Raw genomic sequence first — 26,634 nt, 5'->3', positions numbered from 1 at the left:
GAGAGCCATGATTTACCTTTTTAAAAACTGTATATGCCCTTTCCCCTCTTCACCTGTCTCGTCGCTGCCTGTCCTTCCGGTCTCCGCTGGAGGCCACACCCTCGGAGAGGCCGCCTCTATTCTAGATCAGGTCCTCCTGCTTCTAGGTTATTGATTCTCTTTTATCTGTTTCTTCACAGCACTTGTTACAGTTTCTAATTACATATTCTGTGTTTAGGAATGTCTGGGAGTCAAATTACCTGATTTGAATTTTCTTCTTTATATTTTTCTTTAGTTTACAAATGTTCTATAATGAATACGTATACTTTCATAATTTTTTACACGTTATCTTTAATCACTACTTTCAAAAGGAAAAAAAAAGAACCACAGTATGTTACTGTCGGTTGCCTCTCTCATCTCCATTGACGTCTCCCTCCTCCAACCACTCCAGCCCACCGAGATTGCTCCCTTACACAAACTCCTATTGCAATTCTATTCTATTCCACACAATTGTACTTTGGTCATGGCATAATGAGCAACTAACTATGTGTATAGCACTGCGCTAGAAGTCATGTGTATGCGTGTGTGTGCATGCCTGTGTGTGTGCGCTGAGATCCTGAGAAGGGTAGGTGGTGCTTCCCACTCTGGAGGAGTTTATAACCTAAAGGGTGATACAAGACAGATTGAATAACCGTGCAAGGTGTTGTTTAACAAAGTGCCGTGGCTCTGCAGAAATGTTCAGGTTTGACCTCACTGAGGACCAGAATGGTCGTGCAGCCTTGTATGACAAACTTGGGCTTTTGCGTTTGTTTGTCTTGTGAGTTGCACTAGAATTCAACCTCCCCCAAGAAACCGTGAGGAAACAACCTGCTGAAGACTCCGGTTCGGAAGCATTGAGGTTACAGCTCCACCATCACCCTGTTCTACGTCACGCATAACATCCGTCTTCTCAGGGGCCTCCCTGAAAGTGTCCCCACCAGCCACCATGAAACCTCTGGTAAGGAGACATAACCCTGGCCCCTTCCGTGTCTGGATTTGCGGAATAAGTGGGTCAGAAGAACGGGGCCTGGAGCGGGAGCTACTCCTTAACCAGAGCACACTCTGCCTCCCCCAGGTAGTCTTCAAAACTGGCCTAAACATATGTTTCTTAACTTTCTGATTTCAAGCTAGTTTGCTACATCCTACATCTTTTTTTCCAAAAAACTCCCTGTCTACACAATCTGAACTTCCCTGTGAAACGAGACACGGGAAGGCTGGTATCTTTCTTCTCTCTTTTCCTCTCTCAGTCTTGGGAGGCATCCCTTCCCTTTAAGACTGACATCAAAGAAGTCACTATGATCCGCAAGATCCTGTGTGAGGCTGTTTTCAGGAAAGACTCTTGGGGAGGGTGCACCTGGGTCTGAACCAGTATAGCAGTGATTCCTGCTCTGGAGGGGCACCACTGTGTCAGGATACCACGCACGGAAGCCACAGGCGCCAGGTTGGGGCTGAGAAGGCAGCCAGAGTCCCAAGAAGTGAATTCCAAGGCACAGTTGGAATCTCGGTGCCGGGGTTATCTCAAGAACATTGTGGGTTGTCTCTTTCTGACTGTGAAAGCCTACAGTACAACAAGAGCAGCCAGACGTGGGCCTGGAACGCCAGGGCAATTGTTCTCTCCTCTCACAGTGCAGCCTTTCATCTGAGTCCAGGGAAGGATAAAAAATTGTCATGTAAGTTCTGCAACTTGGCTGTGATGACTTCCATGCATGCATGTGGGCCACATTGTTCTGCCTCTCCTGGCAGATCTTTGGCTCTCAGAGTGGTTTGGCACTCACACCCCTGCCTGGCTCCGGGCAGGCCTCCCTACAGCTCCGTTCTGGGGCCTGTATGCCTAGGCCTGATTAATGCAGTCCAGCTTTCCCCACAGATGCCTGGGGGGGATTTAAGTCATTCTAACAGCCTAATTGACGGATCACTTTTATTTCTCCTTTGCTGTTGACTTCCTGTTTACTGCCCCTTCCAGCTTGTATGAAGCCATTTGCAGCCACATGATGTTTTAAGATTCTCTTCATTCAGGGAGAGCCAAGAGACAAAACTGCAGTCTGCCCGAGAAAACAAAAGCAGCAGTGGCTCCAGAGCGCTCAGGCTCTGTGAATGTCTGATTCCCCCATCGCGGGGGCGGCTGCCGACCGCTTGCCGACCGCTTTGCCCTGCAATGTGATGATTGCCAGTTATTAAGCCTGTCTGGTGGAGGGGGAGGCCAAGGGAGGAACAAGAGCAATAAAAGGGAGATAGATGACTCGCAAGGATGAAGAACTGTGCAGACAAAAAAAAATCCCCTATGCTCCTTTCAGAGTTCATAGCCAGGAGGATAAACACCACTTAATTTGCAAATGATTGCCATTTGGAGATGATAAAATATTAAATGTCACTGGAAGAAAAGTTTATACGGAAATCACAAGATCCTGTGTTGAGAACGTTTGTGAATTCCTCCTCTGCTGTCTTCTGAAGCACAATTCACTAGCAGACTCCGTGACATCTTTTCCATGGGCAGTTTGGGTTTTGATTTTTACAACAATGAGGCGGAGATTCTCAAACCAGGGCGATAGGGTGCTTTCACGCCTCCTTTCCTGGGGACATTTGGTGACGTCTGTGGACATTTTTGGTTGTCACGACTGTGTATGTATGGGTTGGGGGGGGTGAGTATTACTCGCAGCTAGTGTGTAGAGGCCAGGGATGCTGTTAAACACCCCACAATGCACAGGACAGCCCCTCCACAACAAAAATATTTCCAGCCCAAAATGTCAGTAATGCAGAGACTAGAGACACGGGTAATAAGTTTTCTGAAAGCAGAAAGGAACAGAGATGTGTTGGCTTTAAATTCTAACTTCCTACTTGTAAAAAGATGCAATACAGGCAGGGGATCCATCTAAGAAGTCCCAGCCTTTCTGGAAATACACAGAGCGAATAAGGTTGAAGACTGTTACTACAGTCTTGGTGTGATCAGAGTGTCTCCACCGTCTTCTAATATGTAGGTGAAGATGCGGGCACCCATCACTCCCTTCTAATGGACCAAATCAGTCAGCTGTCCACGCGTGTGCAGCCACTGCCCTCTAGGGGAAGAAATGTGTGGCACTGCTCACCATGGGTGTACGTTCCAAGGCAGTGTGATAAACCCTCAAGGCCCTTCTTCGCTCCAGCAGGAGAGGAAAGGCTCCCTAATTTTATGGGTAAGAGACTGGCTTCAAGTCGCAGCTGTACCAGTGCTGCCTTTTGGACTTCACAGGTCGTGGACGTGTATGAGCAGGCACAGTGTGAGCATTAACACATCGCATAAATAAATGCAGGTTCCTGTAGTACCTCTAGAATTACAATGTCGGAGGTGCTCCATTATTAACAAATAGTTATTGAGGGCCTATCATGTGCTATGCCATCTTGTAAGGGCTGAGTATATAAGTAGACATGACAAAGTCCATGGTGGGGGGAGAAAGATAATTCATCAACAAATAAGATAGAATGTAATTTCAAGTAGTGTTAATTGCTATGAAAAAAAAAGCATCTAGGTTAATGGGATAGGGAATGACTGGGGTGGGGAGATGGGCACCACTTCAGTTAGGCAGGGTGGTCAGGGAAGGTCTGAGAGACATTGAAGGTAGTGACTCTATGGCTGGAACTACCCTTGGACCAAGGCAACAGGAGCCCCTGCCCCGGGCCCGGTGTGAGAGGACCCTGAGCATCGTCATTACTTAACACTGCTTGGACTCCAGGGAAATGCCTCTGCACCTCTGCGTCTGAGTGCAAAGAGCATGGAGAGGACTAGGATGCTGGAGTGCTCAGGAAAGCGAAAGGACAGATTAAACCCTTCTTCTCAGAGAGCATCAGTGCAATAGTTTATTGCATGAAAAATTGTTTCCCAGAGCTCCTAGCGTCTATTTTTTTTGTTTTGTTTTTCTTTGTGTTCTGGAGATGCTCATGGATTAGAGTGGTATTTGCAACATTTGCACGTGGTGTGTGAGGAACTCTTTGTGATGTGAAATAATTCATATTTCTTTTAAAGTTCTATGTATGCTGGTCTAGATGTAAGATGCTCGAAGTACACCAATTCTTTACCTTGACAACCACATGAACATTTAACACTAATATAGAGAATTGGTTTTTTGATAAGAATACTTAATGTAATTTAGATACATTTTCCTAAAAAGCTCTTCAGCTTTATTTAAATAATTCTAAGTTAAAATTTTCAGTGGCCGGCCCAGTGGCACAGTGGTTAAGTGCACACATTCCGCTTCATCGGCCCGGGGTTCACCGGTTTAGATCTTAGGTGTGGACATGGCACCTCGGGGCAAGCCATGCTGTGGTAGGCATCCCACATATAAAAAGTAGAGGAAGATGGGCATGGATGTTAGCTTAGGGCCAGTCTTCCTCAGAAAAAAGAGGAGGATCGGCAGCAGATGTTAGCTCAGGGCTAATTGTCCTCAGAAAAAAAATTTTTTCATATCTGCTAACTATAATATGCATTTAATTTTAAATAATTTTGAAGGTTTGAGAAAAATGACTTTTTTGAAAGCCTACATGAAAACCATTTTAATTTTTACTTTCAATTACTTTTTAATGATAATATATACAAATTTTGTACATTTTGAGGACAATAATATTTTTTAAATCTTTTATATCACATCTCAGTAGAATACAAATTATTTGGAAATCATTACATTAGCGATTTCATTTAAATGACAGCAAAAAATTAATTTTTGTGAAATAAACATATAAGTTATGAATAATGTGTCTCTATTTATTACTCATTTAAACATCACCAACCATGGGCCGGCCCCGTGGCCCAGTGGTTAAGTTCGCGCACTCTGCTTCGGCAGCCTGGGGTTTCGCCGGTTTGTATCCTGGGCACGGACATGGCACCGCTCACCAAGCCATGCTGAGGCGGCGTCCCGCATGCCATAACTAGAAGGACCCACAACTAAAATATACAGCTATGTACTGGGGGTCTTTGGGAGAAAAAGGGAAAAAAAAAAAATCTTTAAAAAAAAATCACCAACCAACTAACAGAGCACCAAATATGCACAATAATAATTAAATTCAATTGTCTTTTGTATTTTGCTAACTTACAGTGATAACAATCATATGTTTACATATGTTTTTCAATTTTGTCATGATGAAGGCATTTGCCATGGTAAGGCGATAGAAGATATCTTGTGTGACAGTGTTTACTGGCATGTGGGCCTCCATTTATACCCTTATCCCGGGCCCACTAATGTTAGGGGTGGGCCTGTGGCTCAAGATTTGGAGAAGAGGCAGTAACACTTTCAAAGGCCCTGAAACAGCAAAATGTGTGGCACGTCGGAGGGGCAGGAAGGCCAGTGTGGCCGCAGCTTGGCGGATGAGGTTGGAGAGGTGGGCGGGGGCCTGGTGACAGGGTTAGGAGTTTGGATCTTCCTGTATCAGCAACGGGAAGCCACTGGAGGGTTTTAAGCTGGAGTAGATGGTTCTGGCTGCTGTATAGAGATGACACCTAGGGGAACAAGGGGAGAGGCAGGGGCCCCACCGGGAGGCTGTAGCATGAGTTCTAGCAAGATGACAGTGACGCAGACTTGGGTTTTAGCAGCGGGTGCTGAGAAGTGGTCAGATGGGGGATATGTTTGAGAGAAGAGATGACAGGGTTTCCTGATGGATTAAGCGCTGGAGGTGGGGGAAGGAGAGAAAGATTCCAGATCCTTGGTTGGAGCAAGTGGTGTGTGGTGGAGGGAAGCCTAGAGAGTGGAATGGGGGAGTGGAGGATGCCTTGCATTTGGAACAGAAGTCCCACTTTTGTAGAAGTGCCTGCGTTACTGAAAATGGCTAGGGGAGAAACTAACAAGGTAGGAGAAGTTTTCCTGTGGTCTTTCCTTATGTTCCTATCGACAGCTCGCGGGGCTCCCTGGGGCTTACTACCCAGGGGCCTGTCAGAGCCTGTCCCATCCCACTTGTCCCCAACTATCCCTGCAAGGTGTTGACAGGCTAACTGAGCTGTTACCCGCTAACCCCCTTTCTACCTCGAAACTCTGTGATTTTAAGGTAACAAAGTGGCACCCAGAATTATTTGAATTTTAGAAAAAGACTTCCTGAAGATGGAAGAGGAGTCAGTCTGTAAAGGTGGAAGTGTTTGTGTGGCAACTTTCCAACTGCCCACCACCCACATTGCTTGGGTGCACTTGGGTGCACATTCACACATGTCCTGTTTTTAGGACTTGCAAATTTGGTTAGATGTCACCATACATTCTGTGAACCCACAGTACTATGGATCCAAAATAAAGTCATAGAATATGAGAACAAGAAGGAACTGTAGGGAGCGGCTGCTCTGACTTTTTGTTGCCCTGATAAGGAAACTGGAAGCTAAGCTAGCTTGTGATGTCCATGATATGATCACATAGCTGGCTGGTGAGAGACAAGGGTCCCAAGCCCAGGCTTTGGGACTTCCAGCCCAGCGTGCTTCCCACAAGTAGAGTTTCTGTCCCAGGGATGAAGCAATGGATCGTGCAGGGCGAGGACCTGACATCAAAATAGGTCTCAGATTTCTTCTTGCAGTGACTGCAGATTTATGTCACATTCTGCTCTGTAGAGTCTTCTCCTACCTCCAAAGAGCTCAAAGTTCCTTCATAAATACAGTAACATCCATCTCCACCACCATTCATTCAACCAACATCTATATGAGTGGCGAGCCCTGTGGTACAAAAGATCCAAGGAAGAATAGGGTGTGCCCTCAAGGTGCTGCTAGTGTGTGTGTGTGTGTGTGTGTGTGTGTGTGTGCATGTGTGTGTGGTGGGTGAGATGGGGGGGGAGACACTGACATTGACGACTCCAGTGCAGGATGTTCAGTGCTGTGATGGCAGTGTGCACAGGGTCACATGGGATGGCCAGCACTGACAGGAAAGGAAGAGTAGACAAGTCATGTGGAGTAACTTAGCCCCGGACTGTGGTGAGGGACTAACAGGAATTAAACGGGAGAGCAGGGAGGGGCTGCTGAAGGCAGATTCCGGAAAAGGGAGCAGCCTGTGCAAAGGCAAGGAAGGAAGGCAGAATCTGGCACATTTGAAGAATTGCCAGTGCTTGATGTCGCTGAGGGAGGGAGAAGTGAGAGACAGGATGGTGAAGTGGGCAGGAAAGGTTATCTCCATTACACTGGTGCGGAATCTAAACCGGCAGCAGAGAGATTCCCCAGCCTTTGCGCTAGTCACTCGAGTCAAGAAAGCCCAGGCGGGAGCTGCATTCCAGTCACACCTTCTATCTGCCTCCATCAGCCACCCCTCCTTCAGGGAAGAAGCCTAACCAGGTGAAATCTTCAGAGAGAAAATCAAAGATGGTCTGAAAAGTTTAGGGACAGGCAGAAAGGCAGCCACAGGTGGGCCAAGTGTAGCGACAGGCTCTTCCTCTTTTCTTTTAGCAGCATCTGTGCGGCCACTGCCTTCTGCGTCTGCCTTATCCAGCGACTCTCCGGCCTCCCACCAGCCTGAGTAATTCGTGGAGCCCAAGACAATCTCTGAGTTTACCCCTAAGGATGGCACAGGCTTAGCAGAAGACAATAAACCTATTACTCACAAAGTATCTGGCACGTAGTAGGTGCTTAATAAAGCCTTGTCATATGAATGCACAACATGAACCCATGCACAGGGAGTCTTTGCCTTTTCCCCTTGGGTTTCTCTTAGTTGCCAGACCCGACTCTGATGGGCTCGGGTGAGAGAGAAGCCCCAGAGGACTCTTCCAGCCCTTGTGCCAGCTCCTTTGGACCAGTCACCTCCTTTTCCCCTCAAAGCATCTGTACTCAGTACTGCAGGTCCACGATCTCCTACCCAAAAGCCAGATGTGCTTCAGGATTCCATTTTTTTCAGATTTTAGAAAGGTGATACTGCGCATGTGCCTTTTGTTATATCAAACCCCAGTTGGCCGGGAGAGCACCTTGTAATCAAACACATAAACCCTTTTTACAGTGAAATGTAAGGATAGTCCCACTAAGTAGAAAAGACGTAACTTCAGGTCAGTTTAGGCCAGGTCTTGCTGGCCAAGTGAGTTACGAAATGCTTCCGGTTTTCAGAGTGTGGGAGTTTGGAAATGTGGGTAAGAGATTCTGGACTTGTGAAATCCTCACTTTTTGAATGAGGCCACTGAGGTTCAGAGAGGTGAAGTGATGTGCTCAAGGTCACACTGCTAAGGCAAGGAGTCTGGATTAGGACACGGCTTGGTCCAGTTCCAAACCCCATGCTTTTTCTCCACTGTGACAATTCTGGGCCACTCGTCTTGTCTTCTGCCCAATGGAAAGGAGTAAACAGCAGCCGCTTCTGGGTCTCAGCGGGCTTGAGCAACACGGAAGACCAAGACTGGAGAATTTTCCTTCTGGAACAGCAATGCCTCCATCTACTGGACATACACGAGAATGACATCTGACTCACATTGAGGAAAGATTGTTCTGGTAATGGCCTCTAAAGGAGGGCCACTGAATCGTCTTTCCCTCCTGTAACTGTGCAAATCGGATTTCAGGGACCAGAGAGCTGCTGCTAAATTACCCCCACATAATCCATCCTTCAAAATTTACAACAACAGCAATAATAATAATGAAACCTCTTTCACCCAATTGCCAGACATTCTAGAGTGAAGCTGCCAGTTTCAGCATTCCCAGTAGCTCTCCGAACAGCTCTTCTAAAACGTGACACTCCCTCGCTTCAGACTTTTCAGTGGTTTCCCATCAATTACAGAAGCCGCTCCAGAGAGCTCCTGTGACCGCACCTGCCCCTCCAGCCGTTCCCCACACCTACGCTCCTCGCCCTCGCTGGGCCCTTATCACACCTGTGTTTTCTATTATGGCACCTGGAACAGCCTGCCACCTTTGTCCGTTTGCTGCTTCCTCTGACAGACTCTTAGCTCCCGCACCTTGCAGGGTTCCTGGGACATCGAAGGAGTTTGATCATTTTTGAGAGATGAAAAATTAGAGTCAATTTATTTCATTAACTTGAGACAACCAAAAATTTGCTCACCAATTAAATGCACATAGAGTAGTCGCTGTCAGGCTCCTAAATCTCAGTGTAATCAGACTTTTGAAATCCTTCCTTGAATATGAATTTTGGTGGAGGGCAGGATGGAGAGAGCTTGGGGATATTTGTTTCTCAAAAGAAGGAAGATTGTCAAGAATCATGATATGCAGAATAATTTGTTCCTAGAAGAAATGAGTCTTTCCTTGAGTCTTCCACATCATCTTTTCTCTTCTCAGATAACATCTTTAATTTCTCAAAATAAAACCTCAAAATGAATTAGCCAAGGAAACAAGAAACAGTTCATGGACTATGGCACTTTAGAAGTTGAGGTGGGTCACAAAAGAAGCAGATGGAGTTCTTTTTTCAGATATATGTATTGTTTTTCCAGTAGCACTACTGAGATGTAATTCACGGACTTAAAATTCACCCTTTTAAAGTGTACAGTTCAGTTGTTTTCCCTATAGTCACAAAGTTGTGCGACCATCGCCACAATCAATTTTAGAGCATTTTCATTATCCCCAAAAGAAACCTGTACCCTTTAGCTATCAAGCCCCAAGCCCCTGTTCCACCACCACTCCAGCCCCTGGCAACCACTAATCTATTTTCTGTCTCTGTGGATTTGCCCATTCTGGATATTTCATACACGTAATGAAATCGTATAAGATGTGGTGTTTGGTGACTGGCTGCTTTCATTTAGCATCATGTATTCAAGGTTCATCCACATTGTGGCATGCGTCAGTACTTCATTTCCTTTTACGGCTGGGTAATATTCTAGTGTTTGGCCATATCACATTTTGCTTATCCACTCATTAGTTAATGGACATTTGGGTTGTTTCCATCAGCAGCTGTTACACATCATGCTACTGTGAACATTCGTGTACAGGTTTTTGTGTGGACATATGTCTTCTGTACTCGTGGGTATATACCTAGGAGTGGAATTGCTGCATCAAATGACACAGGTAGGTTTATCTCCTCCCCCTGCTAGATTCAAAACACCCCCAGGGCAGAGTTTGAGGCACTCATCTCTTGGCCTAGTACTATGGACATAGATGTTCATTAAATGTTTGTTGGCTGGAATGCATGAATGGATGATACTTGCCATTCTAACACGGAACATGGTAAGGGGTCAGGGGACTAGACAGACAGTGTGAAAAAATAAATCTTGAAAAAAATTCAAATCATGAACAATCTTAACACTGATAGGTAATATTACAAAATGTACTTCTCAGAACCCCAGCTCCCTTTCTGCAAAATGAGAGCAACAATACCTTACAGGGTTGTCGTGTTGAAGTTGTTTTCATCTGAGGAGGCCTCAAACAGACCTGGCACACACAGTAGGTACTCAGTGCTGTACAGCTAGTTAAGCGCAGTATGGCCCCTCACCCACAACCAGTGCAAGCCTTGGCCTTCTGTGAAACACTGTCTAGCTGTGATCTTGAAAAGACTGGGTTTTTGTCTCACCTTCAGCTCTGTCTTTCGCTGCCCAATGTGAGAGCATTATGCCTGTGTCTACACTCATGATATTGAAGCAGATAGTCTAACAACTGAAAAGAGGTGACATCTAGGGAATCTTGCTCTCAGCATGAGAACCAGAAGTGCCACCACCAAGTCTGCCTGACAGCATGCCTGCGTCCCTGTGGTGAGCTGTGCCCACTATGCCACACACTATTCAAGTCTGTGGAATTAGACTTTCGCCCTCAATTGGGGGCATGATCCATCTTTTAACAACGTGCATTGTCTATTGTTTAGATATCAAATAGACTCAGTCTCCCCGCCCTTTTCAGAGTGTGATTCTTGGGATCATGCGGGGACAAAAACCAAGTGAGGAAGTTCTCTGTTTATTTTACTATTACGCTTAAATATGTTAAAAAACAAAATAGGTATCTAAAGAAATACTTTTAACGATGGGTCAAATTTTGTTGATTAGGATTATTTCCACAGCAAAATGGATTTGAAATGACAGAATCTCTAAATTTCAGAATATAAATGCATTTCAATTACTTTCAAGTTCAGGTACAAAATGCAAATTAGAACAGAAAAATACCCCCAGGTCAGTTTTGCTTCCCTGACTAGATGAAAGGAATATGTAATCAGTACACCAACTTAACAATCTAAAAATTGCTAGCCTCAGCCCATTGTGCACGCAGTATAATTTTTATAAATGAGGAATACTTCTAAAACATTTGTAACATTCTAACCTGAGGAATTAGCAAAAATATTTTTTCTTATGATTTTGCTTACCCTGTTAATTTATTACCCACTTTTCAAAAATAAATCGAACAGAGGAGACGTTGTACTCATTTCCTGTCTGTGAACGAATTCCCAATTAGCAATGTGAGAACTACTGAGTTTTATTGCAGGAGTCAACAGGTACCCTAAAGGTTCCCAATTTGTGGTGGCATTTGACAAGTCACAGACATACCACCCTCCAGGTCATTATCAACAACTGAATCTTAGGATGGCCTCTCCCCCCCCAGGCACTCCCACCCCAGAGCCTCCAAGAATCACAACCAGGAGTCTTCCAGCCCCACCCCCGGGGGCTGAAGAGGCAGAGTTTGTACCTTGAAACTGGGTCCCAATCTGGAAAGGTTGCCAATTCCTGTGTTACCATCATAGAAAGACCTAGAACCAAGAGAGGGCCTTGAAGACCATCATTACCCTTCCTTACCACATACCCCCCCTCACACACACAATCACACAGCACTGTGGGCAGAGATGTGAGCATGGAGAAGGCTGACCTGGACCGGACCCAATGAACCCACAGTTTAAGAACATTTTCACTGCAATCTTTTACCAGTTATTATTGCTGCTATTTTTCAATTAGAAGGGGGAAAAAAAAACAACCAAGAGGGATGTGGATGTGTATATTTCTTGGAATCCAGAGGTTCAGGGGGAAAATAATCCATCAAAAATGTCGCTAGTACAAAAGTTGGCAAAACAAATAGCTCGCTCTTTTAAAACTGAGCCGTGTAGCAGGAGAAATTCTCTCACAAGGAGAGTGTTCCTGCGCCAAGTTTAGGCAGAGGAAAATTTTTCCAGCATGTCAGGAACGAAGCTGACTTTCCATTAAGAACAACAACAAAAAAACTGCTGGAGGAAAGAGTAAGCTGGGAAAAGCAGGAGGATTCAGACGGAGCTTTAAATTCCAGACGGGCTGGGGCTGGGAGCGCGCGGGAAGGTCCCCTCTGAAGGGAGACTGCAGGGCGTTTTTCCCCTGAGCTCTCAGCCCCAGCGGACATTTCCTGTTCTGCCTCTGGAAATTCAAGCCAAGAATTACAAAACATCCTTTTCCCTCGAAGCAAGTGCTGGGTTCGGAGACCATCCCCTCCCCACGTCGGTGATCTCAGCGCCTGCGCTCCCCTTCCTTCCGCGGGACCCTCCCTGACCGGCGGTGCTCGCTGTCCCCAGAGAGAGGATGGAACCGCCGTAGCAGGTGGTGCGAAAGAGAGAGAGGCGACCCTGGGGACCACAGCTGGAGAGGTAGGACCGGGGCCTGGACATTCTTGGGATCATTTGACATCCATTGAGCAAAAACGAGGCACTTGGGCTGAGGGCGTTTTGTTGCTGTTGAGTGTGTGTTGTGGGTGTGTGGACTCACCGGGCGATGGTTGGCATTTCTTTTCCCTCTGTCTTTGCAAATTTCAGTTTAGTTCTTGGGTCCCTGGAAGCACACGGTTCATCCGAGTACTGGTGTGGAAAGTGTGATGGCAGATTTCTGGGAATTCCTGATTTTCTTTTCTTTCTTTGCTCCCCCCCCCCCGCTTTGGAGTCCCTAGAATGTCAAGAAGCATTCATAAAGACCTTTAGGTCTGAATAGATTCATTGAGAAATGACTGAAGTGGAAGGGCTGGGAGAAGGCATTTGGACCATGATGAACTGGGCTGCAGCAGTGACCCAGGACCTGGACTGGCCGGTGATGCTCTCTCCTTTCCCCGTCCCGCCCACCATCGTGGGGTCTTACACCTTGAATTGTTCCTCGGGACATGGAGATGTGGTGCAGGGCCCCAAGGGTGCTGTGTGTTTACCGGCAGAGCCCAGAGGCTTAGCTGTCTGTGGCATAGCTAGCTGCTCCACCCAGAAGACTGCGTGTGGCCCTTGGCTTCATCAGGGACATGCTCCCAGCAGTCAGCTTCTGAAAGGCTAGCTTTGACATGTGCTGACATTGGACTGACTCAGAGAACTCAGCATGGCTTCTGCACAAGGAGTACCTGAAAATTTACAAGCATCACAAATAAGCATTTCAGATGCCTTTTCTCTGAATTCCTATGGCTTGACTTCTCTGTACCACACATTTTTCTCCTTAGCTACATACCGCCATGCTCTGTTCTCTAACAGGCTAAACAAATGAGGGAATGAAGTGAACAAAACTAGTCATAACCTATTAGTTGCTGATCCCTAGACAGCAATTAACTCTTCTTGTGCACCTGCTGTATGTCAGGCCCCATTCCAAGGTGGCGAGTATCATCATCATCATCCCCACTTTACAGACAAGGAAGTTGAGGCTGGAGACACAACTAGTAAGTGGCCGAGCAGGGATCTGAGCTGAGGTAGCCTCAGGCTCGAGTCCAGGCTGCCATGCTCCGAAACCGGGAAGATTGGAGTTCGAATCTTGGTCCCAACACTGTCGAGCTGGGAGACCTTGGACAAGTTCAATGTCCTCAGCCTAGGCTTCCTCATTGGTAAAATGGGATAATGATAACCCCGCCTCACAGAGGTGTCGTGAAAGGTAAATTAATTTTCAAAGATTATTTTCCTGAAGCAGGTGAACAATGAAAGCATCACTTCCCAGTCCCTCCACGGTGCAGTACAAACACGGAGGGCTCTCTGGTTCTGTAGGAGGTAGCCACAGTGCCTTGCAAGGGTTTGTACCTTCCACAGGGACATGGGAGTTGGCTTGCCAGCCAGGGCAAGACTGTAACTGCCAGCTCACCTGACTCGAAGGTCCCTAAGGGCAGGGTTCATGTTGTATATATACTTGTTTCTCTTAGAAAATATTTCTCGGACTGTGGTCTGAGGACATCATTTCTCTTCGGAGGGGACGCAGGGTCCTCTGGGAGGAGTTCAGCGGGAGCCTGTGGGTTCTCCAGGAGGCTCATCTTCCCGCTTCTAACAGAGCTGCTCCATCTTTACCTGACTTATACATTGGGGTGCCCAGTTGAAAGAAAGTTTTGAAGACAGTTTGCAGAACTGCTAACCTGGAACAAGTAATGTTGTGTCTAGGCCGAAAATGACTGCTTATGGAATGGAGTTGATTTATAGAGGGATTTCTGGCTTGCCCCTGTCTAGGCTCTCACTTGGCCTTCCCGATCACCTCCTACTTACTGGTCATCTCCTGCCTGGGGGAACCCACTGGGGGTGGGTGCTAGCCAGGTTCAGGAGGTGAGTTCTTTGGTCTCAGGTGGCCCATCCTCACGTGCAGGAACAGACAAGGGGCAGGATCCCAGAGAGCTTATAATACAACCTGGCCTCTCTCTAAGTCCTTTCTGAATGTGCCCTTCAATTCTGCTCACGGGTATGGACTGTGTGATCAATAATCACAATCACTATTATTGATCTTCCTTAATGATAACAGCTGACTTATTGAGCCAGGCACTGTACTGAGCACATTACACAGATTAGCTCCTGTAATCCCCACAAATGCCCTATAAGGTAGTTTCGGCGTGTTCCCCACTCTACTGATGCGGAGTCTGAAGGTGGAGACATTAAGTGACTTGCCCAGGGGCACCCAGCCAGTTAGCGCTGAAGGTGGGACTGGGGCCCTGTCCCGCAAGTCTGAGCCACACTGCCTCGAACGTTTCTGCAGCCCTATTTTAGAGGTCAGAGGGATGTTGTTGTGAGAGTGTTTCTTTCACATTTTTGGCAAAGGACGCCCCGAGGATGGGCTGGGAGGAACAGAGTGACAGGGCTAGGACAGACTGTTCTGTGGAAGAAAACGTGCTGCTGTGAAAAAGCAGAGTCAGGACTCCGTCTGAGCTGATCCCTGATAAACTTCTCCTCTCCTCTGAGAGGTGGTGTGCTTTAGGGAGAGAGAGCCAGCTCTGGAGCCAGACTCCCCGCATTCAAATCCCAGCTCTGCCACGTGTTAGCTACGTGATATTAGGCAAATTATCAAGATAATAATATCCCATGAAGAAGGATGATAATAACAGTATCTGTTTCACAAAGATATTATTAGGATAAGATGACTTCATCACATGAAGCATTCGGAACTGTGCCTGGCACATAGCAAGCAAGTGCTCAATAAATACATGGTGCATAAGATAGATTGTTGGATCAACCTTAGATGGCAGTCGGAAATAGAAGTAACTGGTGTTTGAGACTATAAAACGGACACCAACAACTTCAGCTGTGAGCTGGGAGGGGGAGGGTTGTGTCTGGACTCTTGCTGGGAAGGACCCAGGGTCCCGGAAAGGCAGCTTAGGATCCATGAGAAAGAGCTTAGATGTTCTCCCAGGGTTTAAAGGGGTAGAACTGAAACGACTAGTCTTTAGGGTTGGTCTTGCCAAATTCGATCCTGTGAAGAAATGAAGCATAATTTATTTATCTTTGTAGTTATGGAAATTAGTCCCACCTCTGACCTGTTGTTATTTAAAAAGAAAAAAAAGGTTTGGTTGTTTTCCTTCAATGAGTAAATGCCATTGGCTGAACCACTTGTATATTTGGAAGGATGGCTTTACGACTTCAAGCTGAGATATAAAATTTAAGAGCTAAATATAACTGATAAAAAAAAACAGGAAGCAGATCATGACTTACAAAAGAATTTTCTGGCTTTCTGAAAGAAGTAATTTGTGAGCACCGCCTAAGTCTAGATTAAATTTGCAATGATTTTGAAAGTTGTATGCGTCAGTTTGCCAGCCTTACTGGAAGTAAAAGTAGGCAAGAAATGAATTAATGACTGACACTTATTGAGCGCTCACGAGAAGCCAGACCTTGTGCTAAGCGCTTCATATCCCTTAGCTCATTTGTTTAATCCTCATGACTGTCAGGTGAGTACTATTGCTATTCCCAGTTGACAGATAAGGACAGCAGAATTTAGAAAAGGAAATAGTATATGCAAAAACACACAGCAGGTAAGTACTAGGGTTGGGATTCTAACTCAGGACTTTGATTTGGGTAGGAGCGCTTATGTCTTACATCGTGGTTCTCATAGGTCTAGTCCTCCCTGATTTAAGCATTTCTATCTGTTTGAAGGGTGCTGTATTTGGAAGTGGCTGGAAGGAGCAGCAGCTCTCACAACGTGAGGTCTGAGCAAAACACTCTCAGGCGTTTTGGAGAGCAGGCATCAGAAGACAGGAAGGGTGCCCGACGGGAGAGGCACAGGGCAATTGCATCCAAGCAAGCGCACGGTCAGGCAGGGCCAAGTGTCGTGTCCTCTTAGCCTTTCTCGTGCCCTCCCAGAGAAGCCCTGTCTCCAGGGACTCCTCCCTCCTTTTCTGCAGGGATCCCACTCACACTCTGACAAGACAGAGAGTGTCCCGGAGCTGGCCTCCCACTGAGCCCTGCTCTGCACCCAACATCCTTGGTAGCCCGTATCCAAGATTAGTCCTCCTATTTGTTATCCATCAAAACCCTCTTTGACCAGTGCTTGACTTTTAGCAAGCCACTGGAAAGTGACCAATAAATGAATGGAAATGCAGGTACAGCCCTAGTGGCAGACTTTGGGGTTTCACCGTGGCAGTGAATAGGAGAAGCGTTTTGGAGTAGGGAGACTCCCCAGAGCCCCCCTAACCACACGCCACAGTTGTTATCTACTCCATAGCTGGAGAGGCCAGCTCCTTTCTGAGAGTCTGAGGTCCAGATTGCAAGCTTTTCAGTGATACTTGATAGAGAAGCTGCTTATCTGAGTTCTTGAAACATTTCCAGCACCGCCTCCACCGGGACAGCTCTGGGCAGCAGCATGCAGTGACTCATCCCTCAGCCACAGCGCGCTCTCTTTGTCCTTTTCTCTTTTCCAGCACCCCCTCTTCACCCACCTTCTCAGCCTCTCACATCCAGACTCCCATTCCTTCCTCATCTCTGGACAGGCTTTCAGGCCCTCAACTCACTGAGCAACCTTCAATCACACATCTCAATAGTGTGTGTTGACAACAAGAATCTAACTTTTTGGCTGGAAACAAGATGACAATGGAATTTAGGAATCAGCAGTTTGAGAACATTTTTAAGGATTTTGGAATATAGGTCCTTCTTAGACACCCCTCCTCCCCAAATCACACACCATAAACCAGTGCTCATGTGGGGCCCACCAGTAATTACAGAGGGTCCTAGTTAACGACTAGGCGTGGGGTTACAGGCAGGGAGGAAATCTGTTGTTTATCCCCGGCCACCCAAGGTCTGTGGGATCGGGGGAGGGTTGCCCCTGCACTCTCAGCCCTGGAGGGATAATGAAGACATTCTCTTCCTTAGCCTTACCCTCTATTTTCAAAAGGAGGTTCGAAAGAGACAGAAGCAGACAGGAGTAGGTGAAAAAGCAGACACAATACAGAGCAAAATGTCCCAAGGCAGCAGAGGAAGGCTTGGCGTATGTTCATTGCTCAACATGGGGCTCTCCTGGACCCTTGCAACTTTCCGTAGTTTAACTTTCTAGCTAATTATTACCATCTGCATGATTGCTGGCAGCCAACTCTTTACTGGGCCTGCCAGTTAGTTACTGGGTCAGCTTGGGGGCTGCACCAGCTGCCGCCAGCTGCTGAGGCCCCCTTGAGTTTTCTTCGGGAACAAGCAGGCGTGTCCACTGACTGTTGCCCCAGCCGTTGGGTGAGTGGCTTGCTTTCTGTCTGCCTCCTCGCCTCTGACAGTTGGCTGTTCAGAGCCCAGCCTGGTTTCCCAGCCTCACGTTGCGTTTTCCAGCATGCCTGTGATGTGTCTGCATGCCGTGGGTGAGCACAGTCTGCTCCTTTCCTTGGAGTGGCTCGATAACCAGCACGCACTGCACATCCTTGCACAGATGCAGAGCTGCGTCATGGAAAAGAGAGGTCTGCATATGCTTTAGTAAACGAACAGCTGTGAGGACTTGAGGCACTTAGCCTTAGTCTTAGGCATGTCGGCCTTAGCCTGATAAGGCATATAGTCTGCTTCTAGAGTCATGAGCATCAGGACTGAAAGGGATCTTAGAAACTTTCTAGTCTAAACCCTTCATTTTACAGATGAGGCGAATGAGACCAAGGTCACAGAGCTAGGGTCCAGGGGGCTCTCTGTCTCACAAAACCAATCTGTTCTGTGGATGGTCTTGAGAAGGGATGAAAATTACATGGGTGCTGGATATTTCCATCTGCCCTTATAAATCCGCTCTCCACCCTTCTCCACCTTCTCTGTGTCTAGGAGGCCGACGTGAATGCCTCCCTTGCATTTGACGGCCAGTTAGTTTCAGCCACTGGAGGCCACGGGCAGGAAATCAGAGGGAGAGAAGAGAGTAACATGAAGGTGCTCGTTCCCCTTGCTTCTTTCCTGCTGTGTTGCCATGGGCTGGTTGTGTCCCCGGACTGAAGGCCACGGCTTCTGTCAGATGGCCCTTTCCACACAGCTCCATCCCCATGACCCTCTAGGCTAGAGTAGTAGCAGGGGCTCCCCATTGTCCAGCACTGGGCCACTGCCCTATCTCTTGAGTTCTCCCAAACTTTATTAAGACCTTTGCAAACAGTCACTTTATTAAGCCCTCAGATGGGAGCGTGTTACCTGCCAGGGTCCTGATGGATACATGTGGTTTTGTTTATTAGAGAAAGAAAAATCTGTATGAATGGAAGGTGAAATTTAAGAGGAGGGTGTATTAGTTTCCTGTGGCTGCTGTAACAAGTGACCACAAACTTGGTAGCTTAAAACAGCAGAAGTTCATTCTCTCCCAGTTCTGGAGGCTAGCAGTCCAAAGTCAGTGTCACTGGGCAGAAAGCAAGGTGTCAACAGGGCCGCGCTCCCTTCAGAGGCTCTAGGAGAGAGTCTGCTCCTTGCTTCCTTCAGCTGCTGGTGGCTGCCACTATTCCTTAGCATGCGGCCACATCACCTCAATACCTGCTTCTTCAGCCACATTGCCTTCTCCTCCTGGGTGTGTGACATCTTCCTCAGCTTCCCTTTTATAAGGACTCTTGTGATTGCATTTAGGACCCTCCCAGATCATGCAGAACAGTCTGCCCATTTCAAAATCCTTAACTTCATTACATTTGCAAATAAGGGATCATGTCTGCAAATAAAACAACATTTTTCTAAATAAGGGAACATTTACAGGTCCCAGGGATTAGGACCTGATGTCTTCGGGGTCTTTATTCAGCCTACTACAGAGAGTGATAGAGGCACAGGAGAATTCCTTCAGAACAGTTGTTTTAAGACTTTATTATTTTAGAGCAGTTTTAGATTACAACAAAATTGAGAGGAAGGTACAAAGGTTTCCCATATGCTTCCTGCTCCCACACATGCTTAGCCTCCCCATTATCAACACTCACCAGAATGGTCCTTTTTTTTTTACCAAGGATGACCCTACATTGGTGCACCATAATCACACAAAGTCCATAGTTTACTTAGGGCTCTCTCTTGGTGTTATACATTCTGTGGGTTGGGACAAATGTATAAAGATCTATAGCCATGATTATAATCTCTTACAGAGTGTTTTCACTGCCCTAAAAATCCTCTGTACTATGCCTATTCATCTCTCTCCACAACCCCCTCCAACCCTGGCAACCACTGAACTTTTTACTCTCTCCATAGTTTTGTCTTTTCCAGGATGTCATATAGTTGGAATCATGGAGCTTGTAGCCTTTTCAGATTGACTTCTTTCACTTAATTGTATGCATTTAAGGTTCCTCCATGTCTTTTCATGGCTTTATAGCTCATTTCTTTTTAGCCCTGAATAATATTCCATTGTTTACATGTACCACAGTTTATTCATTTACCTACTGAAGGACATCTTGGTTGCTTCCAAGTTTTGGCGGTTATGAAGAAAGATGCTATAACAGCTACATGCAGATTTCTGTGTGTACATACGCTTTCAACTCCTTTGAATAAGTACCAAGGAGTGTGATTGCTGGATTGTATGGTAAGAGTATGTTTAGTTTTATAAGAAATTGTCAAACTGTCTTCCAAAGTGGCTGTACAATTTTACATTTCCACCAGCAAAGTATCAGGCTTTTTGTTGCTCCACATCCTCATCAATATTTGGTGTTGTCAGTGTTCCAGACTTTGGCTCTTTTAATTGGTGTGTAGTGGTATCTCATTGTTGTTTTAATTTGCGTTTCCCTGATGACATATGATGCGGAACATCTTTTCAAATGCTTATTTGCCATCTGTATGTCTTCTTTGGTGAGATGTCTTTTAAGGTCTTTGGCTTATTTTTTAATCAGCTTGTTTGTTTTCTTCTTGTTGAGTTTTAAGAGTTCTTTGTATATTTTGGATAACAATCTTTTATCAGATATGTCTTTTGCAAATATTTTCTCCCAGTCTGTGGCTTGTCTTCTCATTCTCTTGACAGTGTCTTTTGCACAGCAGAAAATTTTAACGAGTCCAGCTTATTAATTCTTTCTTTCTTGGATTGTGCCTTTGGTGTTGCATCTAAAACCTCCTTGCCACACCCTAGGTTATGTAGATTTTCTCTTATATTATTTTCTAAGAGTTTTACTGTTTTGCATTTTCCATTTCGGTCTGTGATCCATTTTGAGTCAACTTTGTGAAGCATGTAAGATCTGTGTCTAGATTCATGTTTTTGCATGTGGATGTCCAGTTGTTCCAGCACCATTTGTTGAAATGTGCTTTGTTCCACTGTGTTGCCTTTGTTCCTTTGACTATATTTATGTGGGTCTATTTCTGGGCTCTCTGTTCTGTTCCATTGATCTATTTGTCTATTCTTTTGCCAATACCACACTGTCTTGATTACCGTAGCTTTATAGTAAGTCTTGAAGTTGAGTAGTGTCAGTCCTACAACTTAGTTCTTCTCCCTGAATATTATATTGGCTGTTCTGGGTTTTTTTGCTCTCCATATAAACTTTAGAATCAGTTTGTCAATATCCATAAAATAACTTGCTTTTGGTTTTGATTTTGGTTGGGATTGCATCAAATCTATAGGTCAAGTTGGGAAGAACTGACAACTTGACAATATCGAGTCTTCCTCTTCATGAACATGAGATATCTCTCCATTTATTTAGTTCTTCTTTGGTTTTGTTCATCAGAGTTTTATAGTTCCCCTCATATAGATCTTATGCAAATTTTGTTAGATTTATACCTACGTATTTCATTTTGGAGGGTGACAATGTAAATGGTATTGTGTTTTTAATTTCAAGTTCCATTTGTTCATTTTTGGCACATAGGAAGCTCAGTGCTTTCTGTTTGGTGAGGTTATTAATTATTGACTCAATTTCTTTAATAGATATAGACCTATTTAGACCACCTGTTTTTTTCCCGTGTGAGTTGGCAAATTGTGTCATTCAAGGAATTGGTTCACTTCAGCTAGGTTATCAAATTTATGAGTAGAGAGTTGTTCATAGTATTCCTTTAGTATCTTTTTAATTTCCATGGGATCTGTAGTGATGTCCCTCTTTCATTTCTGATACTAGTAATTTGTGTCCTCTCTCTTTTTTCTTAAAAAAGGCTGGCTATAGGCTTTTTCTTCAAAAGCCTGGCTATAGGCTTTTGATTTTATTGATCTTTTCAAGGAACCAGCTTTTGGTTTCATTGATTTTGTCTATTGATTTCCTACTTTCAATTTCATTGATTTCTGCACTAATTTTTATTATTTCTTTTCTTCTGCTTCCTTTGGATTTAATTTGCTCTTCTTTTTCTAGTTTGCTAAGGTGGAAATGTAGAGTATTGATTTTTAGATCTTTCTTCTCTTGTAATCTATGCATTCAATGCTATAAATTTCCCTCTAAGCATTGCTTTTGCTGCATCCAACAAATTTTGATACTGTGCTTTAATTTTCATATAGTTCAAAATATTTTTAAATTTCTCTTGAGAGTTCTTCTCTGACCCATGTATTATTTAGAAGTGTGTCATTTAATCTTCACATATTTGGGGATTCTCCAGTTATCTTTCTCTTGTTGATTTCTAGTTTAATTCCACTGTGGAATGTCCACTGACACAGACATCATATGACTTCTACTCTTTTATTTAGGTGTGTTTTATGGCCCAGAATGTGGTATGTCTTGGTGAATGTTCCATGTGAACTTGAGAAAATATGAATTCTGCTGTTGTTGGATGAAGTTGTCTCTAGATGTCCGTTATATCGAGTTGATTGATGGTGTTGTTGAGTTTTTTTCTTGATAGCCAGACATGATGTACTGAGTAAAAGAAACTGTTGTAAATTGCCCTTTAGTAGCGTGGTGGTGAGGTGTGGGGATGGAGAAGCGTTCTGTAGTCCTAGGATTAGGTCTCAGTCTTTTAGTGAACCCATGACTGTGGACTGTGAACTTTATAGTGTTTCTTAGTTTTTTTCCCCTGTTTATTTGGGTCAGGATGGTGAGGATGGGTTGGAGTTGAGTGTTTTCCTTCCCTACGTCTGTTAGTCTCGATAATACCCTAGCAGGTCAGGCTCTGGTTAACTAGTTTCCCCTGAGGCCTTGTTGAGAAGAACAGAATGCTCTGACATTATCTGACATATGAAGAACCAGGAAAATAGAAGTTATTTTCAAGTGTGGAGGATCAGAATTGGCCATTCCAAATGTGTCTCTTTGGCTTGCTTTTGTTTTTTGTTTTTTTGTTTATTTTTTGGTGAGGAAAACTGACTCTGAGCTAACATAACAATCCCTTGACAATCTTCCTCTTTTTGCTTAGAGAAGGTTGTCACTTAGCTAACATCTGTGGCAACCCTCCTTTATTTTGAATGTGGGACGCTGCCACAGCATGACTTGATGAGCAGTGCGTGGGTCCATGCCTGGGGCCCTAACCTGCGAACCTGGGCCCCTGAAGAGGAGTGCACAAACTTAACCACTACAGCACTGGGCTGGCCCCTGGCTTGATTGTTTTTAAGAACAAAGACTCTGAAAGAAACTTTGATCTTCCCCCAAGTGCCTAAAAGAAAAAGGCCTGTTCCAGGAGTGTTTCAAAATGGTTTCTTTCCCCCTCCCCCTGCTGGAAGTCCAAGAGAATTTTTCTCTGATGTTTACTCTAGGAATCTGACCAAACTCCTGGAGATAAATCTCACAATGCTGTGGGGGCCCCTCTATGACTTGGTCCCCCTGGAGTTTTTAACTCTCAGAGTTTTTGGCGCTGAGCCTCCAGCAATTCATGGTTTCCATGGTGTTTCTGCTTATGAGTTTCTGCTCCAGCGAGCAGTGACTTCTTGAGTCACCTGACTGTCTCTCCAATCTTGGGGGCAGTGATTTGCCCTGTGTCCTCCCCTCTCTACAGATCCAAGAAGAGATTTTGATTTTTCAGTCTGTTCAGCTTTTTACTGGTTGTTAATACAAAGCGGCAACCTCCAAGCTCTTTATATGCAGAACTGGAAAACTGCAGAGCAGTTTTAATGGCACATGTTTATGACACCTTATGCTTGACAAAAGCATTACCCAATCTTTGGGGGACACACGTTGTTGAAGATGACTTTCAGCCGCTAGACTCTCTAACTCTCTTATCTTTGGGCCTGGCAGCTAGATACCACTGTGACATTCCCGTTCTGAAGCCAGCTGATTAGTCACCAGGCAAAACACTGTGGGAGGCAAAATGGTGGCGATGTGCTGGCGACATGATAGTTGTAGAAGGGCCTAGCCTAGGGATATTCACTATGTGGAAGTCATTTGACTCAAAGGGTTAGATCCTAGAGCACAAAAACTAGAAGGCCCTCAGAAATTACCTGGCTCACCACGTCCTTTTACAGATGAGGAAAATGAGAACTGGAGAGGGGAATTTCCTTACCCACAACTGGTTAATGACAAATCCAGGACTAAAATAGAAATCTTAGGACACAATCTAAGTACTTTCCCACTATGCCACCTTATCCCACCTTCTCACCAACTGCCCTCCTTCTGGGCAATCTTTGAGTATTCTTTCTAGGATTTTTACTGAATGGTTCCATTTACTAGAAATTGGCGGGTAGTGGGAATGCACTAGACAGCGAGTGTATGTTACAACACAGAAGAAGCAAAGAATGCTGAGAATTGTGTCTTAGATCAGTGCTACTCAGAGTGCCAGTCCACAGTGAGATGAGGCGCCTGGGCCAGAATATAGACCAGCACACAGCTTCCTACATCAAGAAAGTCTTCTGTGGAAGCAAGGCAGCTGAACTAAACAGTGCACTTGGTGAGGTAATTGGTTTCCATTCGGCCACAAGCTCCTTGTCTCATCACAGACCAGTGTGAGGGCCACTGGCCAGAAGACAACAGTGACCATTGCTTCACTGCTGCTTAAGCAAACCTACCCCCCAAATAGGTCATGTTGGTAGATGAATACATCAGGGAAGGTAATAGTTCTTCTGTCCAGATTGCATCTAGTCAGTAGAGTTCAGATCTGGGGCCATTATTTAAGTGGGATAATGACATTCCAGAAATCGTCCAACAGTACCTGACTCATAGAGCATAAATTTTGTGAAGATAAAAGACTGTTTTAAAAGTGCTTACTTAACACAGTGCACAGCACATGGTAAAGCCTTAAATAAATAAATTTTTTTATTACTGCTATATTGTTATCCAGTACAAGGAGATTATGTCAGATGAGAAGCATGTGAAGAATCTAGAGATTTACAGCTTGAAGAAAAGAAAACTTAGAGGGATGCAGGATCATATGTTTGAAGGACTATCATGAAGAGGGAAAGTAGACCAATTTTGTATCTGTTCATTCAACTAGTATTTTTTTAGTACCCGCTGTATTTCCAGGCTCCTTTCTAGGTACTCGAGAAGATCTCTGTGGGCGAAACTAGTGAGGGCCTGGGCTTCATAGATGAGGGTGGTTACAAGACAATACACAAAATCAAAATAATTTCAGAATAAGCAGGACAAGGTAAGATGATAGGGATGGGTACTAGGGATGCTCTTCAGACTAGGTAGTTAGGAAAGCCCTCCCTTAGGTGGTGATGTTTGAGCTGAGTCCCAAATGACAACAAATGGCAGCCACGTGAAGATCCAGGTTAGGAGGGATCCAGGCAGAGGATCCTCAAGTGTCACTCAAGATGGTAAAATTATCGGCAGGCAGATGTTAACTAAATATAATAAAGCTAATTTTAACAATGTAAGGGAGTTTTTAAAAAATAAACTTCTTATTTTACAACAGTTTTAGGTTTACAGAAAAATTATGAAGATAGTACAGTGTTCCAATATAACTCACATCCGGAATCCCCTATTATTATCATTTAATGTTTGTGTGGTACATGTCACAATTAATGGACCAATATTGATGCATTCTTACTAATTAAAGTCTATACTTTATTTCAGTTTCCCTAGCTTTTGCCTAGTGTACACTTTCTGTTCCAAGATCCCTTGCGGGATGCCATAGAGCATTTAGTAGTCATGCCTCTTTAGGTTACTCTTGGCTTGACAGTTTCTCAGACTTTCCTTGTTTTTGATGACCTTAAAAGTTTTGATTGCCGATCCCACATTTTGTAGAATGTTTCTCATTTGGGACTTGTCTTATATTTCTCTCATTATTACACTGGGGTCATGGGTTCTTGGGTGGAAGACCGCAGACGTAAAGTGCCATTTCATCGTGTCATATCAAGGATACGTACTATCAACATTGGTGTTAACCTTGATTACCAGCTGAAGCAGTGTTTGTCAGACTTCTCCACTGTAAATTTACTCGCTTTCCCCCCTCTTTCCATATTGTATCTTTTGGAAGGAAGTCACTATGCACAGCCTATGCTTAAGGAGCAGAGAGTTAAGCATTGCCTCACTGAGAGTAGAATATCTAAGTAAATTATTTGGAATTCTTCTCATGGAATATTTCTCTCTTCTCTTCATTTATTTATTTGTTAAACCACTTATTTATATTCGTAGAGACTCATGCGTTTTTATTTTATGCTTTAGGTTATAATTCAATACTAATTTATTAGTTTTGTTGCCCAATTTGTTCCAGCTTAGGTCCTTGGGAACTCTTTCAGTTGGCTTCGGTGTCCCTTTGTTATACACCTATCAATGTGGGTTTTGGTGTTGTTTTTTGAGAACTTCTCTACTTTCTGGCACTACAGCTTGCTCCAGGCTCATCTTGCGTATTTCCTGCCCCAGTTCTAGAATCAGCTGTTTCTCTAAGTAGCCCTGGTTCCTTTGATTGGAGAATGGTATTGAAAACTAAGTTCTGGGTGTTAGGTCTGCTTGCTGCTACTGAGGTGCTGTCGTTTCTAGGCCCTCTTAGATGACAGAGCAAGAAGATATATGTATGCATACTAACCTGTGTATATATACACATTTATAAATATTTCTATATGTAACCATCTGAATCTATATCAAGCAAAACGTGAATTCATACTGATGTCTCCAACCCTAATCCATTCCCACATGGATTCATCTAGACCTCCCCTTGGTTATCCAGAACTTCTAATTCCAACAATAAGAAACCTGGCTCCCACTGTCTGCCGTCCATCCATTTACTCCACTGTTCAATTGCAATATACATGTATAGTGGCATTAGAATTATTAACACATACTCCCACAGGAAACAACTTTATCAGCTAGATTTATAGCAGTGCGTATGTATAGTTCCTTTTGTCTTTAGTCTTACAGACTCACTTGTTTCCAAAGTTACTTAGATCAGAACATTTTCC

At 44.6% G+C, this 26,634-nt stretch overlaps 1 protein-coding gene across 1 annotated transcript in view; it reads left to right on the top strand.

The window, feature by feature from the left end:
* The first annotated feature begins 12,124 nt into the window (after positions 1-12,124).
* Positions 12,125-26,634, top strand: part of TACC1 (transforming acidic coiled-coil containing protein 1) — a 120,326-nt gene continuing 105,816 nt past the window's right edge. Inside the window, exon 1 of the mRNA XM_046648834.1 lies at positions 12,125-12,452. The gene's annotated coding sequence lies outside the window, so the exon portion shown is untranslated. The remainder of the gene's footprint in view (positions 12,453-26,634) is intronic.

The sequence above is a fragment of the Equus quagga genome, chromosome 22, assembly GCF_021613505.1.
Source record: "Equus quagga isolate Etosha38 chromosome 22, UCLA_HA_Equagga_1.0, whole genome shotgun sequence".
Taxonomy (NCBI): Eukaryota; Metazoa; Chordata; class Mammalia; order Perissodactyla; family Equidae; genus Equus; species Equus quagga.
This window is presented reverse-complemented; position numbering and strand designations above follow the sequence as displayed.